Here is an 18,176-nt window from a genome sequence, read left to right on the forward strand (position 1 = left end):
TGCAGTTTGACATTGTGCAAGCAAATTAGAAAACTTCCCGTGTCTGTGGTGGCAGGATGTGCTTTTTTTTTTTTTTTTAGTTTTGCTCTGCTGAGAGTGGGAAGGAAGAGCTGATTGGTTCAGGGAACACTGCCAGGTGAGACTGATTAACACAGCTGTGAGGTATTTCTAATCAGTCCCCCTCTGCCTTCATATGCAGTGGTGTGCAGAGGATCTGGAGCATTTTTGTTTGGTTGTGCACAGTGTTGAAGCTCTTTCAGAGTGACAGTGCCTGGAGGAAAAACTCACATCTTTGTTTACACAGTCATGCCTTTGGGCTGCCACTCCTTTTGGCTGAAATTAATTGGTTTCTCCACCAGTATGCGTGTGACATGTCGGTTTGATAAGAGCTAAGCTTTTGAGTTAATTAAAAAAAAATCTAATTAACAAATTGTTTTTGTTGTCATCATGATAATATGACAACATTACCAACTTCCAGTGCAACACTCACTTGTGCTCCTATCCTCTCATGTCCACTGGCTTCCACCCTCTCCAAAAGCGTCTTGAGTGTCAGAATTTTCCATTTAATTTTTTTTTAGCGTTATTAGACCATATTTCAATTTAAAGAGTACATATTATGCCCTCTTTTTCACAAGCTGACACGATTACTTGAAGACTTCATGAACTGTTTGTTGCATGCTTTGATTCCACTCTACTCCCCTCTTCAGTGGGGTTTGTCTTTTTTGAGATCTGGCCTACGGCTTTGAGTTATGATGAAAACTTCAGTTTGGACCCAAATACACTCAGTAACACCTGAAGTATGTTATTACTATAAGAGAACATACCATAGTTTGCCTGTGAGCTCACACAAGCACATGCCACAATGTCTGTGAATTGAGTTCATCTTCATGTACATGTACGTGGATCAGATAAATCTAGATGCAGCAGAATGCAGCATTTTTTTTCACACAATTCCCAGCATTGTCATGAAACGTTTTAGTCAATAAATCGATTCTGTGCCTGTGCATGTTCACTGGGACAAAGACACTGTTTTGATGAATACATAAAACACTTGAGAAGATGTTAAATGTTCACCCAGTTTGACTCAACAGCACCTGTGACCATCCTGACTGTAGCTTGTTTCTAATTAGGGGGGGATCCAAAATGGTCTCTCAAGTCCATCTTATCTTCTTTATTACACATTTCAGATACTCGTTCTCATTTATTTAATTTGGTCCCGCACGTGTTTCTATGCACTTCCTCCCCACCAGATTACTGTGAGAATATATCTACTCTTTAAACAGCTGAGGTGGGTGGAACATTTCAGCATGGTCCTCATCATCCGTTCTCTCCCAGAGGAACTGAATGCAGCACAAATCAACCCGTGAACGAGAGAAAGAGAAAGAGAAAGAGAGAGAGAGAGAGAAAGCGGCAACATCGTCGATGAGCCCCAATGAACGGCAGCCGAGTCCTTTTTCAGACAAACACACACCACGCTCTATATCCCTCACACACAAATGCCAGCACACTCATGCACATGCAACCCAATAACCAGAGCACCATCAGCCAGAGCTGCCTGCCGCTGCCGGTGGAAGCCCTCACAGCTTCCCCGAAACAAAAAGCCGGGAACCTGCCAGGAGAGAAGCTCCTGCTGCCCTCTTAGCACAAACGAGGAGAGGCGAGAACTGGGGACCTCATATTGGTGGCTGTAGATGATTCATCAGCAGTGCTCGGAAGAGCAGAGACAGAGGGGGGAAAGTGAGTAAATGCACTCCGGTCCAGCTGCTGTTGCTGCTGCTGCTGCTGCTGCTGGAGGAGGAGGAGGAAGCTCTGTTTGGAGAGGCTGGAAGAGCAACATTATCCTGTGAAGCCAGAGCCAACGGCTGCAAGTGACCAGAACACCCCCCCAGGCTTGTAGCTATGGAAGAAACACAGAGCAAGTTCTAGTCCTGGGTGAGTCAACTTCACATCTTTTCATGCACACATAAACCCATTCATGTGGTATTCCTCTTTATGTGCTGTCTGCAACTGTGGGAGCCATTACCACAAAAATCATGCACATGCTGTTTACCTTTTTTTTTTTTTTTAAAAAAAGATCCATCTTCGCTGCTGTTTTTTTTGTTTTACTCTCACCCAAACAGACAACCTGATGAGCATGAGATTCAGCCTGTGATTGCTGTGACACCAGTTTGCCCCCTCAGCTTCCTCTCACACCGTGATGGTGCAGTCCTGGCTGATAGATTTGCTCTCTAACTCAGATGGACATCGGCTCTCATTATCTCACGCTGGATGTGCCTTTCTATTGTCATCCTTGAGATAGTGTGCTTGTGCAGCCAAGCAAGCACAGCCACTCTGCGCGTGTGTTTCTTTGGTTACCAGTTCTCAATTAGGTTTTAATGATCTAAACGGAAGGGGTGGTAAGGCAGCCTTTGATCGATCCCTGCAGTCATCTCGGTGTGAGAGGCTCGGTGCCTGTCGTCTGCTTGGCATATCTGAGCCCAGTGTGTGTTTGCTCAGCTCTGTTCATGCCTGTTTTGATGTACGCTCAGTTCTTAGTGCAGCATCAGTTGATTATTCTAAGGAATGCAGATGTCTTTTATGGCCATGGACTGCAGTTTACCTCTGTCCCAGCAATCCTTTCGTACGTGACAGGAACGAGGAAGTGGCTGCAAATGTCAAACCTGAGCAGATAACTTTCTTTTTAAGGACAGCAGTGAGATGAAAAGACTTGCCGCGCTTTTGACGAAGGCAACGACCTTGCGTGGCTTTTGTCAAATAATCTTGGGACCACTTGTGTCTCTACAGAGAGTTGACAGAGAAATGATGGGGGAGCGGATGACATGCAACTACTCAAACCAACGCCTCAAATTTGTCAGACTATCATGGCAGTTCTGATGGTCCCATCCTTCAGCCGCAGGCAGCTGTTTTAGTGTATTGATTCGTACGGTCTGAACACTGGCTCTGTTAAAGATTTCTTCACTGCAATGTCACTGCATGTTTGCTCCATTTAATTGGCCAGTGTCAAATCAATAGCAACAGGCACATTTTTTGAGGAACTCACAAAAACTGCTACATTTCACTGTCCACTCCATCCCGCCGGCCTCTTCTCTGCTCTGATTGCAGAATTAGGTTGGCTGATCATCCAATTAGTCATCTCAGACTTATCATTCTCTGAACATGTTTTGCAGGGAAGTACAACAGGCAGAAAAAACTGCAGATCCTCAGTGAGTCTCTCTCTCGAGGTAAAGCCGGTTGTCTTTTAATTGCAGATAAGGGACTGATTGTTGATCATGCAAACGTTTGAGTGCCCCACGAGATTTTTCAACCCTCAGGTAGCTCATCAGTGTCTCACCTTTTATTAACTTGTCAATCTTGTTCAGCGGGCAGTTGCTGTGCATTTTGGACATTTGTAAATACTCTGTCAGTCACTTTGTTCCAACAATCAGCAGCCAGTGTCTCTTTTAAGAAGCTGCCTTGCACTTTGAAAACTAAAGCAATTCATTCCCAAAAACCAGCTGAAGATGATGAGCTGATAGCAAAATGTGTTCAGATATGATTTTTTTAAAATGATTTTTTACAAACAAAGATGTAACAGAGGCTAAGACAAATCTCTAGTAGAACTGCATATAGGATTCCTAGAGGGCAAATCGACGACTCGGTCTGATTGCAGATGACCTTTAGGGTACTTAAGCACACTTGAGATGGTGTACTGTTCTGATGTGATGACACACCTGCACACTCTAATATTTTTATTGGATCCCTTTTAGCTTTCATTAAAGCCTGCATTGTCTTTGGCATCATGTCAATAAGCTTATGTGATGTCAAAACATATATTACAGCGTTTTATTCATCTTTTTGCCAATATCCTTTATGGATGAAGGGAATGTGGGACCACTAGATAAAGTCTTCTTCAGCGCATCTCAAAGATCTGTGAGGTCAAGCTCCCTGAAACCTCTGTGACAGTTTTAGCCAGATGACTCCTGGTGCCTATGCCATTAGGAAATTACATCTATTTAGGTTTTTAAAAAAATCTGGCCTTTATAAAATAAATTTTGCCTCACTGATAAGTGGCTTTTCTTCTGACCACACTTCGTCCTCAGAAATTATGATTCACCCCTATAATTCAGGTATTAATAATGTTAACCCAGTTTGAGTAGTTTCAGCGATCTCCTTTGTTGTTAGGTTTGCTTGACCCTTATGAAACATATTGGCATCGTTTCTAAGATCACAAGACGTGGTCTGGTGACAACAAGGTCGTTTAAAGAATCAGAATCTATACACTGGATCGATTAGGGGTAAATAACTTGTTTCCAACTGAAACAATCACTGCAGTACTTTTCCACTCGGAAGCTCTTACCTATTATTTGGCCTAGCAGTGCGTAACCTTTGTGGTAGAGACTTCAGAAGAAAAGCCTTTGGGCATCATCACACAGAATAAGAAATAGGATGCAGATCTTCATGAAAACACAGCTGGATGAATTGATCACACTTTGAGATTGTTCTGCCAGTGACACTGAGAGCATTTTAATATTAAGGGAGCGATTGGATTCAATTTAACACCAGCAAATTCTAAAGGCAAGCACAAGGCACTGGCTTAAAAAAAAAGAAGAAAAAAAAAGAAGCAAACATGACAAAAGGATGGCTCCTACAACAGGACAATGATCTAAACACAGAGAATCCCACTGAGCGAGGAGCCTTTTTCAGGAGTGTGCTGACGGCCTTTAAACAATGAAAAGCATTTTCAAGCTGTGATATTTGGGATGTTACCGGCAACTGATCATGTTCCCAACCTTCTGCTTTAAGCATTTTTCCTTTCCAGTTACTGAGGAAACCATAAAATATGGAGATAAAGAATAAAAAAATCTTGTACATTTTTGCACAAAGTAAAATAATATTTTCATGGTGTGCTTAAACTGTTGCATACCAATGCATGTCTCGTCCCTCTCCATGTGTCAACGCATGGATTCCTACCTGCCTGTTAAGAGCAGTTACAGTTTTCAAAAAAACAGCACTGAAGTGAAAGCAATTATGCAAAAGCACTTAATGGCACCCAAGGTGCTACTTAGGCTCCTCATTCGACAGATTCATGTGTCAGTAATGAAATGTGGGCTGGCAGGTCTACGTGTCCCTCAGAGTGCATTGTTGTATTAGGCCTGTTAGTCTTGTCCATTACTACGCCCACACTTACCTCCTCGTTTTGATCCTTTCGGCACATAAAACTGTCATCTGAGCTCGGTGGTGACATTACCTCAGCTTAACACTGCCAATGCCTGGCCAAGCTCATTGTTTTCAACTCCGGAGTATTTACGAGGGCAGTAAAGCAGCGATGCATTCACTGACAGGAAGATGAGGGCATTGCTGCTCTTGTAGGACGGATGGGCTAGAGGCAGGGGAAGAAAAGGGGGAAACAGTGGTGGAGGAGTGCGGGAGGGACAAGGAGGAAGACGGAGAGCCACTAGCAAGTGGTTGTCCGCTACCTGCAGGCATGCTGGCATGTCGGCTGTCACTGTTAAGACGTCCAGCTGGAACGGTCGTGGCCCTGTGTGCGCTGGCCGTCCTCTCTCTCACAGATCAGTGTAACGGCATTATAGATGGAGCTGTAGCCTAAAGCAGCGCTCAGAGCATTGAGGCCTTACAAGTTTGTTTTAGTTTCCAAACATGATCTCTTCATTTGACATTTGGTGGCTGGCTGACCTCATTTCCCGAACAAAGTGGTTCTCGACCACAGATGACCCCCCCCAGCAGCCCAGTGAGATGTGTCCCAGCCCCTCCTTACACCGACTTTAAGTGGGAGGTCGTTTAACTGGTGATAATGAAGGGAAAATGCTTGTTGGAATGTCCTTCGGTTGGTTTGTCATTGTTGAAGATATTTGCATTTGCTCTACCTCCGAGTGAAGTGGGACTAGGTGGATGTGTTCAAAATTAATTTCTTATTGCATAATAATTTTCAATACTAAGATATTGAAAAATCCCCTGAGCAGGCATGACTTGAATAGATTTACTTTAAAATAATTTATTGTTCTGGAATGATTTAAGTGATTTTTGTAAAAAACTGCAGCTTCTACAGAAACAACCAGAAATCAATCCCTTTCTAGATATCATTACCTGTTAAAGAATTATTGTTTAATTTTTCAACTGTTAATTCATTACTTGTAGCCATCTGTGCATCTCAATGAGCAGCACAACAATCTTTACTGTGCATGTAATCCATACAGATGCAGAAACTGCTGCACAGTGTGTTAGTGTCCCTGGTTGGCAGTCACGATCTTAGGAATGACTTCAGTGACCTGGGTGAGTTGTACTTACAACCGATCTCCAACTGACATTTACTGAAATAGGATCTGTGTGTTTTTTGGCTTAATTGAGGCCGATTATGAATTAAAACTCCATTAAAAACGGAGTATTTTAAATAAGAAATTCGACTACAGCATCACCAGGGGAAAATAGGCTGAGGCCCAAGAAAACTTATTAATGCAGTGCAGTAATGAAGATGGCCGACTGCAGTTTGTCATTGCGGTACACTTTATTTATGTGACTCTAATGGAGCCACAAGCAACTACAGAGCCTTTTGTTATGGTTTCTGAAACCAAACAGATCTGAGGCAAAAGCAGGACACCAAGCAGTTCAAAACAAATAGAATTTCTGTCACTGGCCTCTCAGAAAATGTATTAGTCTGTGATTTAATGCTGTATAAGCTTGCAGCATACCAGGCTTTCTTTTTAATTCTATAACCTACCAGCATCATCCATCAGACACACACTCACCACCTCATTTAACATTTCGGCTAACCAGGAAGAATGTTTTACACTTTAAAAAAAAAGTGCCTTTCCATATTGAAAATTAGGAGCTCAGGAGCTTGGAGTCGCAGCAAGGATGAAATCCAGAGAAGAAGAAAAAAAAAGTTTTTGTTTATTTTTTCCTCTTTGGATGCTGCGTACATAAATTCAGGTCTGTAAATGAAAGATGTAAGGAGATGGCTGTTATACTACACAAGTCATAAAAGGGAAGCAGAGCAATCTTCCTGAGTGTAGGTGTTTAAACGGAGTTTGGTGATAGCAAAACATCTTTTGCTTCTTGCATGAAGGCACTTTGTTGGCCCTGTGCTTCAACTGTTGACTCCTTGACAGTGAAATCATCAAACAGCTTAGACTGTTTCTCAGTGTGAGACAGCCAAAGGGTTGTACATTTATAACTCTGGTGGATGTGAGCCGATACTTCAAGTTTGCGGGCCTCGCAGAGCGCTAAGTGTCTCTTACTCTTAGCTGCATTATGGGATAAAGAGCAGGGTATCTGCTGACTTTATATACTTGTCAAACTCTCCGCCTCATTTCATCTTATGTATTACTATCGCTGCTGGCAGCTTGAAGGGCAGCACCTGCACAGCCATAAAACAAGATTTTTCAATACGGATCGACTAACAGGGCTGAGATTGCTGGAGAAAATTGAGTTCAGGGCTCCTGCCAGGGCTTTCCTCAGAATGGTAGCATCCATTGCAGCTTAAGACAACATTTGTCCAGTCCAGGGATGACATACTGCACAACAGTTGATTGATGGTTTTCTGATATTCTCTTAAATAAAGAATTGAATCCGTAACATCATATTGCAAACAGTATCCCTGGGAAATTGAAGATTGATAACAAAGACAAACGATTGAGTTAATTCTTAACTTCAGACTGACATCGAATGTTCAAACACATCCTGTCTGATGCTGAAACAATCCATCCATCGTGCACTCTGCTTTGTCCCTAACTGTCCTTTTTTGCCTCAGATTCAGGCAGTATTCACCAAAAATGAATAAATAAAAACAGAGCAAAGGTCATTTATACTGCAGCACTTCTGTTGTTTTCCAGCCAGCAACATTGTCACCAAAACACAATTCCACAATAGCACTCGATCCATAACAAAGTTGCCCTTAGTCGTAGCACTGCAGTCGCATTTAATTCGGTTCATAAGGTATAACCTTTCCTTCACTCTACGCTTTTGATATTGTAAACTGAGTATCGAAAGGCAGCGGGTTGTTTTCAACCTCACAGTAAACTCTCAGATTATTGTGAGGAATGTTTTGCTGCTTCAGATGAAAAAGCACCCAGGCTGTTCCACCCGCAGCTCTCAAACTGTTGCTGTATTTCAATTTTGTCCATATCATTAACACTGCTGTCAAAGTTGTTGAAATCTTATCGATGGAAAATCGCACATTTGAGTGGGGGGGGGGGGGGGGGTCCATCCTTCATATTTTTGTATAAACTGAGTGACAAATTCCAGAGGGGTTATTACTTCATGCTTGAAGCGGTATCAGTCCGTTCAGCTCTCTTATTAAGCACATTTGCAGCAGCTGAGTCACGGCTTTCTGTACTGTGTGAAGCCAGCTGTGTCCCGTGGGCTCACTCAGGTTACATACTTCTTTAATACAATGGGCCCTGCACATGATAGCTTCGTTATCAGCCCTCTTTAATTATGCAACTATGAGCACGATAAGATTAACACATGACATGGAGAGTGTTTTTGCAGCAAGACTGCTTCCAAGTACTGAGGTGCAAAACATTCACTCACAATGTTCCATTTTTCCTCATCACACGGTTCCTTTGTTGCACGTACAAAAAATATTATGTGATTAGACGGGAATGAAAAAGTTAATCCAGTTAACTTTAGCTCACTACCCTCTCCCTGTAGATTTTTAGGTGTAGGACAATCAAGATTATTTCTTTCTTTATTTTTCCCTGTCCCCTTAGTCCTGAACCAACTAATTATGCGGTCAGACACTATTAACACGGTGGAAGGGTATTAAGGGCTGGATTAATTCATCTTTCTTCAAATGGATCCTGTCATCCACAACATTCAACAGTGTGCTCGACACTCAGCTGGTTTCTGAACTGCTCAGCCAGCTGTTTCTGGAGCGATGATGATGCATAAAGACAAAGTCCTGCACATGAGATCTACATCTGTTTTGGCTCTTAAAGAGTTCTTTTAATCACCTCCATCTCTAACTATTACTCCAGTCCTCCTTATTAGGAAACTGGTCTTTGAACCTACTAAACCAATTAAACTATGCCACTGAGCAGTCAGTACAAATAAAGATTAGAGACCCATGCCTCTTAGCACCCTCTTACCAGTTCACAAACTGAAATGCTCTTCTCTATCTGCTCTGAGGATCACACTGTCAGAACTAGGTTTGGTTTTTATCTCCCTTTCAGCCACTGAACATAAATCAGATAATCAGTTGATTACATGGCTTTCTCAGAGTGGAGATCAGTCGAACAGGGAGATGAGATTGAACTGCTCAGTCACTACTCTTTCTATTTATCTTCACTTCAAGTGCTTTTTTTCCTCCTTTGTTGCTTCTTAACAGACTCACAGCAGTCTGTGAAAGTGGTACAAAAGGAGTGTTTGTCAGTTTGAACTGGTGAAAAAAGTCCATAATTAAAGGCTGTGACAGTGGAGTTAGATACACGACTGTGATCGCTGAGAGACAAGTTTTTACCCTACACTTAACCTTTCACCCTTTGCTTAGTTTAAGTTTGGTAAGGATTAGGACAACATCACGGCTTTCCCTAAAATAACCTCACTTTCACACACACATGTGCACACAAACACAAAATGTCTACTGCGTGCTAAAATTCCTTGTTTAGTAAGACAAGCCCCACCCCATCTGCCAAAGACACAAACATGGAGTAGGCACGAAACCGACCTCCAACTGAAAAGCATGACTGAATGTTGCACTTTGTCACAAGAACACGTGCCCAATTTTATATCTACCCGCACAAACAAAAGGATGCAAATGGCTTGATGCAGCTTGTCCAGCTCAATCCAAAAGAAACAAAATACACAAGAGACTCCAATTTGAGATTTTCATCTCCTGAAGGATAACATTTTATTCCTCTATATGTCTAAGTCATGTGAATGTTGTAGTCGCTGTGTTCATTTGTGCTTTTTGAGCTTTTAGCTGTGATACACTACTTAGCAAAGGAAGTGTGAATTCACCAGTTTAATTTCAAGTGACCTTTAACATTGACAAGAAACAGAATTTTTTTTTATTTCGTGTTGTAAAAATCACTGAACTCTAACAGATTTGTGTGCTGACAAAAATGAAAAATGACGCTGCTGATCATCTTGATTCCAGCGAGCCTCCTCATAATTGGTCTGCTCTGAATATGCGGGCTGTGATAAGCTAACAAAAGAAGTCTAACATATATTTTTGTCTGAGCATGTAGAATGCGAGGAGCAAACCATGCATCCCCACAGAGGTGGATGAGAGGCACGGGTTCTTTTTTTTTGGCAAAAACCTTTTTTTTTTTTCCCAGCCTACCATTTGATAAGGCCACAAAACTCAGAACATCTCTCCCTTGTGTTATTTCTGCCTGATTTGAACTAATAAATCTGCAGATGTTTGCAACCGTGTGTAACCGTGACAGATGGGCGCGATGAGATTGCACAGAACAGACTGTGCTTCCTCTTCCTCTTGCTCCTTCTCTCTCACTTCTTGCTCCCTCTCTCTCTGGGAGCATACGGACTTGGTCCGCCTGCCAGAAGAGTTTGATCTGAAGTAGTCTTTGCTCTGAACTGACGCACAACTATGATGCATTTTTATTCCGTCTGTTGTTTTAGCCAATACTCCATATATACAGCTCATGGAATCGGTGGAACACTCAACATGTGGAGGAGGGTTGAATGCTTCTGCTGAGAAGTAGAAGACTGTGTTTGGCAGCATAGATCCCAACCTTCAGATCTATGTGGCTATAAATATCTCTCCATGCCAGTTTGCACACGCATATGTACACAAGCATTTAATCCCCTCCTGTTAGATCTTCTGAATTTGACAGGTACACTTTCTCATCTGTGCTGTTTTCTACACTTTGAGGGGAACTGGACAAGCTGCTTCTTGACATCAGGGAAATGTTATGAATATATAATATGGCTTTGGAGATTTTCACAGAGTGTTCCATTAGGTTGCCATTTTCTTGTCTTCTCTAACCTGTCACTGGTGTGGGAAAAATATTTTATTTGTTGTTTTTCCTCTTAGAATAACTTTGATCTCACACACACACACACACTGGGATTAATCCGCCTGACTGACAGTCGGCCTGTGTGACAGCACTGTCGGAGCTTAACTCATCTCTTTCAAAGACAGCCCTGCCTGCCTTCCTCTCCCTCTGTCCCTTATTTTTTCAATACACACATCCAGTGGCTTTCTGTCAAAGAATTTTCTTTCTTATCCTTCCTCTGCATCTTGCTTTTGTCTCGCAATGAAATGCCATCATCAGAACCACTTTCAGCATATCTCTCGGCTGTCTCAGAGTGAGGAAGGCGGTGTCTGCGTGTCAGCGTAAACGCTTTCAAAAGAGCCTGTGAATAATTTGTACTCCAGACCTTTACTGTGGCGGTGTCTTTTTGTGTGGACGAGGCTCTTTATTTATGCACTGTCTTACTGTATCCAACATGCTGTTTCATCCCATCACATCCAATGCTGAGTCCTTGTGTAATGTCAGGACATATCTATGTTTAATACAGAGGCATGGCCCAGTTACTTTGTGCTCAAAGCTGTACCCAGAGACTTTAAAGAGGCTCCTTTCCAGGCCAGAAGAAAGGCTGTTATGTTGTAATCCATCTGCATTCTTGCGATGGTGTGACATGTTCGCCCCCTTTAAGGACATTGATTTCTCATCCTTCATGCTTGCTTTGTGGGCATTGCTTGATCCTTTGGGCTAAATTCTGCCCTGAAGAGTTAACATAGGTCCATGCTTTCTTTAATTCCTCAGCCTGAAAATTTGAGATGACTGTCAAGTGGAGGGAAAGCACACACACCCCTCCTCTTTGGTGCCGCTTCAGCCCTCTTTTCAGTCTCTAACTCCTTGAGGGAGAGCAGCTGAGTCACACTCTCCTCCCTCTCCTCATCCTCAGTCGGCTCTTGCTCCTCCTCCCTCTACCTTCCTTCTGTTTTCTCGCAATAAGAACTCATAACGGGAGCTGACAACCTGTGTCATCTGCCAAGATTCACCGTTAACTCTCTGCGGGGCATCCACTCAGAGTGGCCCTATTTTTCCCCTTTCATTAAACAGAATTTATGTGCTCATGTTTGTGATTTCCCTGTCAACTTACATGTCCTCTTTTAGGCACGCCTATTAGTCAGGGTTGTTGCGTCTGCAGCAGCACACTCGTTGATACAGCCCCTCTTGTCTTGAGATTTAGGCCAGAGAGATGGGAGAGTGTCTGTCAGCCACTTTACACATGCTCACATGGTTACAGTCCATGTTCCTCTGAACATGCCTCACTTTCAACAAATCCATTTCTAAAGCTCTGTTTGATTCCACGACTCTGTCAATGTGACTAAACAATCCCTCGTGACCTTGCCTGAACCATCTCAAATCTCTGCTTTCTGTTTGCATCCGTCTTACTGTAACTTCTATTCATAATTTATTTTTGCATACTCCTTTGTTTTCTTGCGTCTAATTACTGGATAGAGACATTCCTGTTCTCTTTCCTTTAGTTTCTCAGCATTTTGTCTCTCCTTTGTTCTTTTTACAGATGGTCAGCATCTTCATGTGTGTCGCTCTTTTTGCCAACTTTTTGCTGTCTTCAAACACTTGACTTGTTGCCTTCTTTTAACAAGGAGCTTGCTGTTGCATTAAATAATCTCTCAGAAGACATGGCACAGATACAGATTCTACTTCTTTTTCTACTCCAGCTCAAAGCTATAAACTGGAGCTGCTTTCCAGACGAGAGATCCCTTTATTATTTAAGCAGCACAAGAATTAGGGGTGAATTAATACATTTGCGGGTTAACAAATGAATAATTGTCTCCTTGGTTTTGGTGTAGCCATTTGAGAATGCAGAGCAGAGAAGTTCAAAGATTAATCAACAATTAGTTGCTGCGAGACTCTCTCTGTCTCTGTGCTGTGAGAGTAGTAGATGCAGTGCCAGCATCGCTGCTCGAGATCCTATAATTGCCTCAGAAATGTTTCTGTAATTAACACTGTTGGATAATTACTGCAGTATCCCAAACGACGTTACTTTCACATCATTAGTCTCGGCATGGAATTCAGAATGTATGTTGCCAAATTCGACTTTGCTTGTAATTAACAAATAAGGATATTGTCAGCTTTTTTGTTGTTGTTTATAAATGTAGTAACTCAGAATATGGAGCAATTGTCTGCCAACTGGAAGGTCGGTGGTTTGATTCACTGCTTCAAATGTCCAAGTGACCATCCTCTTATCCGTTCGTGAGTGTGAATGTGTGCTTGGGAGAGAGAGAATGCTTTAAAACGCTTTGCGAAGCCTGTGACACTGTATAGTCTAAGAAGCACTGTATGAATGGCTGTGTGAAGGGTTGAATATGGTTTTTAGTGTAAAAAGCTTTCAGTGGCCAACAAGACTAGAAAATAACTACATGCAGCATACTCACCATTTATTTCAGCCAAAACTGTGTATAACTGCCATTGCCACTTTCAGAGCTTACTGCATGTTGTTATCTTGGCTGCAGAAAGATTAAAACTGACTGGAGGAGAGACAGGAAGTGGAAAGGGCAGTGTGGCAACTCCCAAAGGCAAAGGATTAGAGGGTGGGACACTGAAGTAGGCCATGCAAACAGGCTCAGCTGAAGTATGGACATCAGACCAAAACACAGACGGAGCTGGATTGCCCAGTACATTTCATCAACATGCCATTATACTTTAATCCGGGGCCAGCCACTATGCTGGCTGCATGTGTGTCAGACGGGGATAATTACTCATCAGGGGACACTTGTGGTAATTGCCATTTTCGACTTGGCGCGCAAGAATTTTAAGTCAGATGTGGCCTATTTTACCAGACATTGGTTCGTTGTTACAATTCTGTGTGTTAGAGATAAGACTGGAAATGAGCAGCATTTGTCTGCCTCTTAAGAAACACGGAGCTGGCAGGTAAATCATGGGGAAATGTCAACAGTGTTGATATATTTACATTTTTGATTTATGTTGTTTTTATTGTAGAAATGCAAGAAAAGTCAGAGAGAGACCTGCACTCAAGTGTAATTTTTCTTAAAGCCTCATTCATGCTGGGTAACATTATTACACAACATAAAAGTGGAAATAGACCTTTTTTTGTGTGTAAAAGTGTTATTTCACATAAAAGACAAGTTGATAAAAATGAGCGAATTCATGCTCACATCTCACACTTTCTCAGTTTGACCAAATTTAATGACCCTTCCAAAGGAATGAGATAGAAATATTCAAAGCAGTACTTCCATTTTTGCCTGTTTTGCCACTTAAATGATGATCATCTACAAAATTCTCTGAAAAAAACCCCAGCTTTAATCAAACATCCAAAAACTCAGATGGTGAACTCCTATTCTTTAGTAGATATTCATTATAAACAGATGGGATGGATGGTGACAAGGTTTCCAGATCGAGATTTAATGAGAGTTACAACCTGAAGTGATGTGGTTTAAAAGATCAGCACAGCATTGCAGATTGCTTCCTTCTCAGTGAAAATGATGAGCCTGTGTGGCTCAGAGTTAGCAAAGGGAGGAGAAAAACAGAAGTGAGGAAGAGGTCAAGAGTGCCTGCCAGCATTAGGTTGCAGACGAGGGACAGAGAAAAAGCTCACTCCATATTATACATTTATACTCATGAAGGTCTTTAACTTCTTGTTTCACCTTATTTTATTATTTTGTGTCATGAGGCTTCCTTTCAGCCTTATGATACTAAATGTAGTCAATTTATTAACAAGGAACTGACAGAGCACACATTACAGTGAGCTCATTTGCTTGGCTTAGCAAAAGATACAGGCAACAGCAGACAGAGGACTTGGAGCTACTCAAAGCCATACGTGCTGAAATGTTAAAGTCCCACCTGTTACAAATCGAGTTTTTAACCTTTTTAACTTATCTGTTATGTTTTTTTTATGTTATAATATTAATATATTACATGTGCAAAGTCGGTCATCACTGCCCTAGCTGACAGTTTTTGCTTGGAATCTTCAAAGACATTTGAATAAATCCCCTGTTCACTGAATGAGGAACAAGATGTAGTCATATGAAAAGCAATTTTAAAGGCATGAGAAGTTTTTTTTGTTTTGTTTTTGGCTTCAGACTTCAGAACATACAATTAGGAAATACACAGATTTTAGAGTCATATAGTTAGCAACTGATAGCTATTGATTCATAGGTTTGAATGTGCCACATTGTGCCAGGCTTCTCACGCAGTGTTGAGATGTGGCATACGAAAGTAGCTCAAGAGGAAGTTGTTTGTCAATCGAAGGTCAGTAGCTCAAATCCCAGCTTCCCCGGACCACATGTCAAAGTGTCCTTGGGCAAGACACAGAGCCTAACATTGTCTCTGATGCTTCCTTCGGTGTGTGTGATGGAGAAAAAGCACTGGAGACCAGAAAGTGCTGTATGAATGTGTGTGTGTGAATAGGTGAATGTGGCTTGTAGTGTTAAAGCTCTTTGACTGGTGAACTAGATTAGAAAAGCGCTATATAAGTGCAGACAATTTACCATTTAACTCAGCATTAGGTAGTAGATAGGTAGTACCATTTTCCCTCCCTGCACCTCTGCTGTTTTCTCCTCAGTTTTGGGTCAGTCCAGTGTCACAACTTCAGGTGGCCAGTCTGTTTCAGGATCAGCCAACACCCCTGACAACCAAAGTCACCTCCACAATATACAGCACATGGTTTCACCAGACAAGCTGTGCGTGTCTGTGCATTAGGACATTTCACCGAGCAAATATCTTCAAGGTGAAGCCTCTGCAGAATCTCCTTGAAAATGCAGTATAATGTTTCTTCTTTTATTCTGCTTTTTTACTTTCAAGAGTAATTATAGTCTATTTCAGTCAAGTGGCGTCTGTCTGTCTGTCAGTGTCAGTCAACTGCAGTTTCTGTTACTCTCTTCTAAAAGTCCGTATTAAGCTGCTAACGGACTTCTGCATTCTTTGTCTGCGTTACTTTTTCTGCCCTAGTTATGCTCATCCATGAGATCTAATTTTAAGTTTGATGAACAAACCACAGGAAGTGGCATTTCTATTAATTAACTGAGATGATGTCGATTTTGTCTGCTGAGTTTCCTAGGATTAAAGCAATGAAGTGCCAATGACATGTTTTTACAATAACATGATTAAATGATTCATGAAAATGAGAAAAGGTGTCTCTGAAAACGTGTCCCTGCGTCTTCTGAGTCTGGCAAGTTTAGAGCCTTTAGTTGTAGCTTTTTGTAGCCTTTTCATCAAGCTTTAAAGAGGTCAAAACCACACCTAAAGGAGAAGGAATTGTGGTCTCACCATATATCAGCAACTTCACAGTATCCTTTTGAAACATGATTATGCTACTGATGTCAGTATTGGCGCTTTTATCAGAGCATCATCTATTTTCATTTATTTATTCTATTTGTTCTGTGAAGTAAATTTAGTTTCTGTTAGTTTTTGTCTGGTGCTTTTAGAGAGAGTGATATAACTTATTCAGTTCCCTGAATGAAAGAGATGCATTATGGCAAGGCAGAGGAGTAAAACATCTTTTAACTTTTCATTCAACACTTAAACTGAAATTGATTTCTTCTTCTGTCAAGACCTTTCTGGGCTTTTTATAGGTTGACTGACTGTACATTTCTCAGCATCTGTGTCAATACTCCTTTTATAGCTTTCTAAATTGGCCACTGACCACCATCAACTCAAAGTAATACACTGGCTACTACAGAGTACCTCAGATAACCGTGCTTCAAAGAAACAAAAGTACCCCTGTCAAGCAGTAGTACTTGCTGCTGTTACATTTGGTTTCATGACCAAACTCCAGAGGACTGAGTTGTTTGATTCCTCTGTGGAGATGCGGATAAAGGCTTAAATGGCTCTTGTTGGAGGAAAGCTGGTGTCACGTTTTGAGAAGTCTCTGTGAGCGATGCTTGGAAGCCTTCTAATTAGGTTTTTGACAGTTTGTGTTAGATTGACCATGGCTCAGTCAGCTACTCCCCGCTGAACAATGTGCGTGTACTGCAGCAGGATCTCATGTGATCTGAGCTCTACAGGCTCATGGTTATCTTCTCCCTCTGTTTCTCAACTTGTAACTAGTGTCATTCTCACCTTGGACCGTCACCAGCACAGCCGCCGGTGGCCTGATTCCATCGGTGCCTTTCAAAGATGTCTCTTTGGCTTATTGCACAAGCAGAACTTTCTCCACCTCACTGCTGTTGAGTGATGAATTATGAATAGATGTGAATTCGGCAGCCCTGCCAGCCAGGCCAGAGGATTACTTTCAATTTGCACACTGCTCCACTTGCTCCCTCGCTGACTCGCACTGCTTGTCAGACTTCTTTCCCAGGAGACCACCATGGCAGTATTAGATTTCCACCTGGAACTCTAACCCTGCCAGTCATGTAAAAGGTTTAAGAAATGAAGCCCTTGTGGATGCCCAGTGTACTGCGCATTTTTTTTTTTTAACATTAATTGCCTCTTGCACATAGATAACATTTCTCACTTTCCATTATAAAGGAAATTGGATGCTGCAGTGTTTATGTGACCCCAGTCTTGTTGACTTCTGGTAACCGCTTGTAATTGGCCCTGTTGATGAGCAAGCAGCAGGCAGTGAGAGGGAAGTTGAAAGGACAGTGATCCTTTTAATGAAGCTGATGAGAAGGACATGGAAAGCCTACAGGCTTCAAGAAGGATTAAATCAGGCTGCAGCTGATTTTGCCTTGATGCTTCTACAAGTCATCCAAACATTTTGGGTAAAGGACAATGAAAGCGTTGAGAGTCAGAATAGAAAAAGAGAGTTTGCATCTTTTATAATCATACGCAGGGCTGTAGATATTCTTATTTCTGCTATAGCTGGATCTTTAGCTTCTTTCCAGAGAAATAAAAAACAGATTTTTTTTTCTAAAGGTCAGTATCCCCAAGACACTTACATGCATTCCCCCTGCAGATTGAAGTCTGTGTGTGGATATGTATGCATGCCCATATCTTCATCTCTTTGTATTTGTCAATTTTCATGAGCGAATTGGAACACATAAATCTTTTTATGTTCATGTTGTGGTGTGTAACGATGTGACGTGCAAAGAGCGATAAGGATGGGATGTGTGATGCTCGCCTCATATACCCCCTCTCTCCCCTCTGGAAATGGCAGTGCCTGCGAGAGCGACAATGAGCCGAGCCAGTTGGCATGGAAAAGAGCCTGGATTGAAGTGATGGCTGGTGACAAGGCAGACAGGCCAGCCAGGCAGGAACAAGATGCCAGCAGAGATG

General features: G+C 41.9%; 2 protein-coding genes across 2 annotated transcripts in view; one reads left to right on the forward strand and one right to left on the reverse strand.

Annotated features, from left to right (window-relative positions):
* edem3 (ER degradation enhancer, mannosidase alpha-like 3) overlaps positions 1-18,176 on the reverse strand; it is a 461,179-nt gene that overhangs the window by 373,474 nt on the left and 69,529 nt on the right. The gene's annotated exons all lie outside the window — the stretch shown is intronic.
* Positions 1,448-18,176, forward strand: part of lingo3a (leucine rich repeat and Ig domain containing 3a) — a 34,833-nt gene continuing 18,104 nt past the window's right edge. Inside the window, exon 1 of the mRNA XM_072389712.1 lies at positions 1,448-1,932. The gene's annotated coding sequence lies outside the window, so the exon portion shown is untranslated. The remainder of the gene's footprint in view (positions 1,933-18,176) is intronic.

The sequence above is a fragment of the Leuresthes tenuis genome, unplaced genomic scaffold, assembly GCF_036924035.1.
Source record: "Leuresthes tenuis unplaced genomic scaffold, fLeuTen1.0.hap1 SCAF_7, whole genome shotgun sequence".
Taxonomy (NCBI): domain Eukaryota; kingdom Metazoa; phylum Chordata; class Actinopteri; order Atheriniformes; family Atherinopsidae; genus Leuresthes; species Leuresthes tenuis.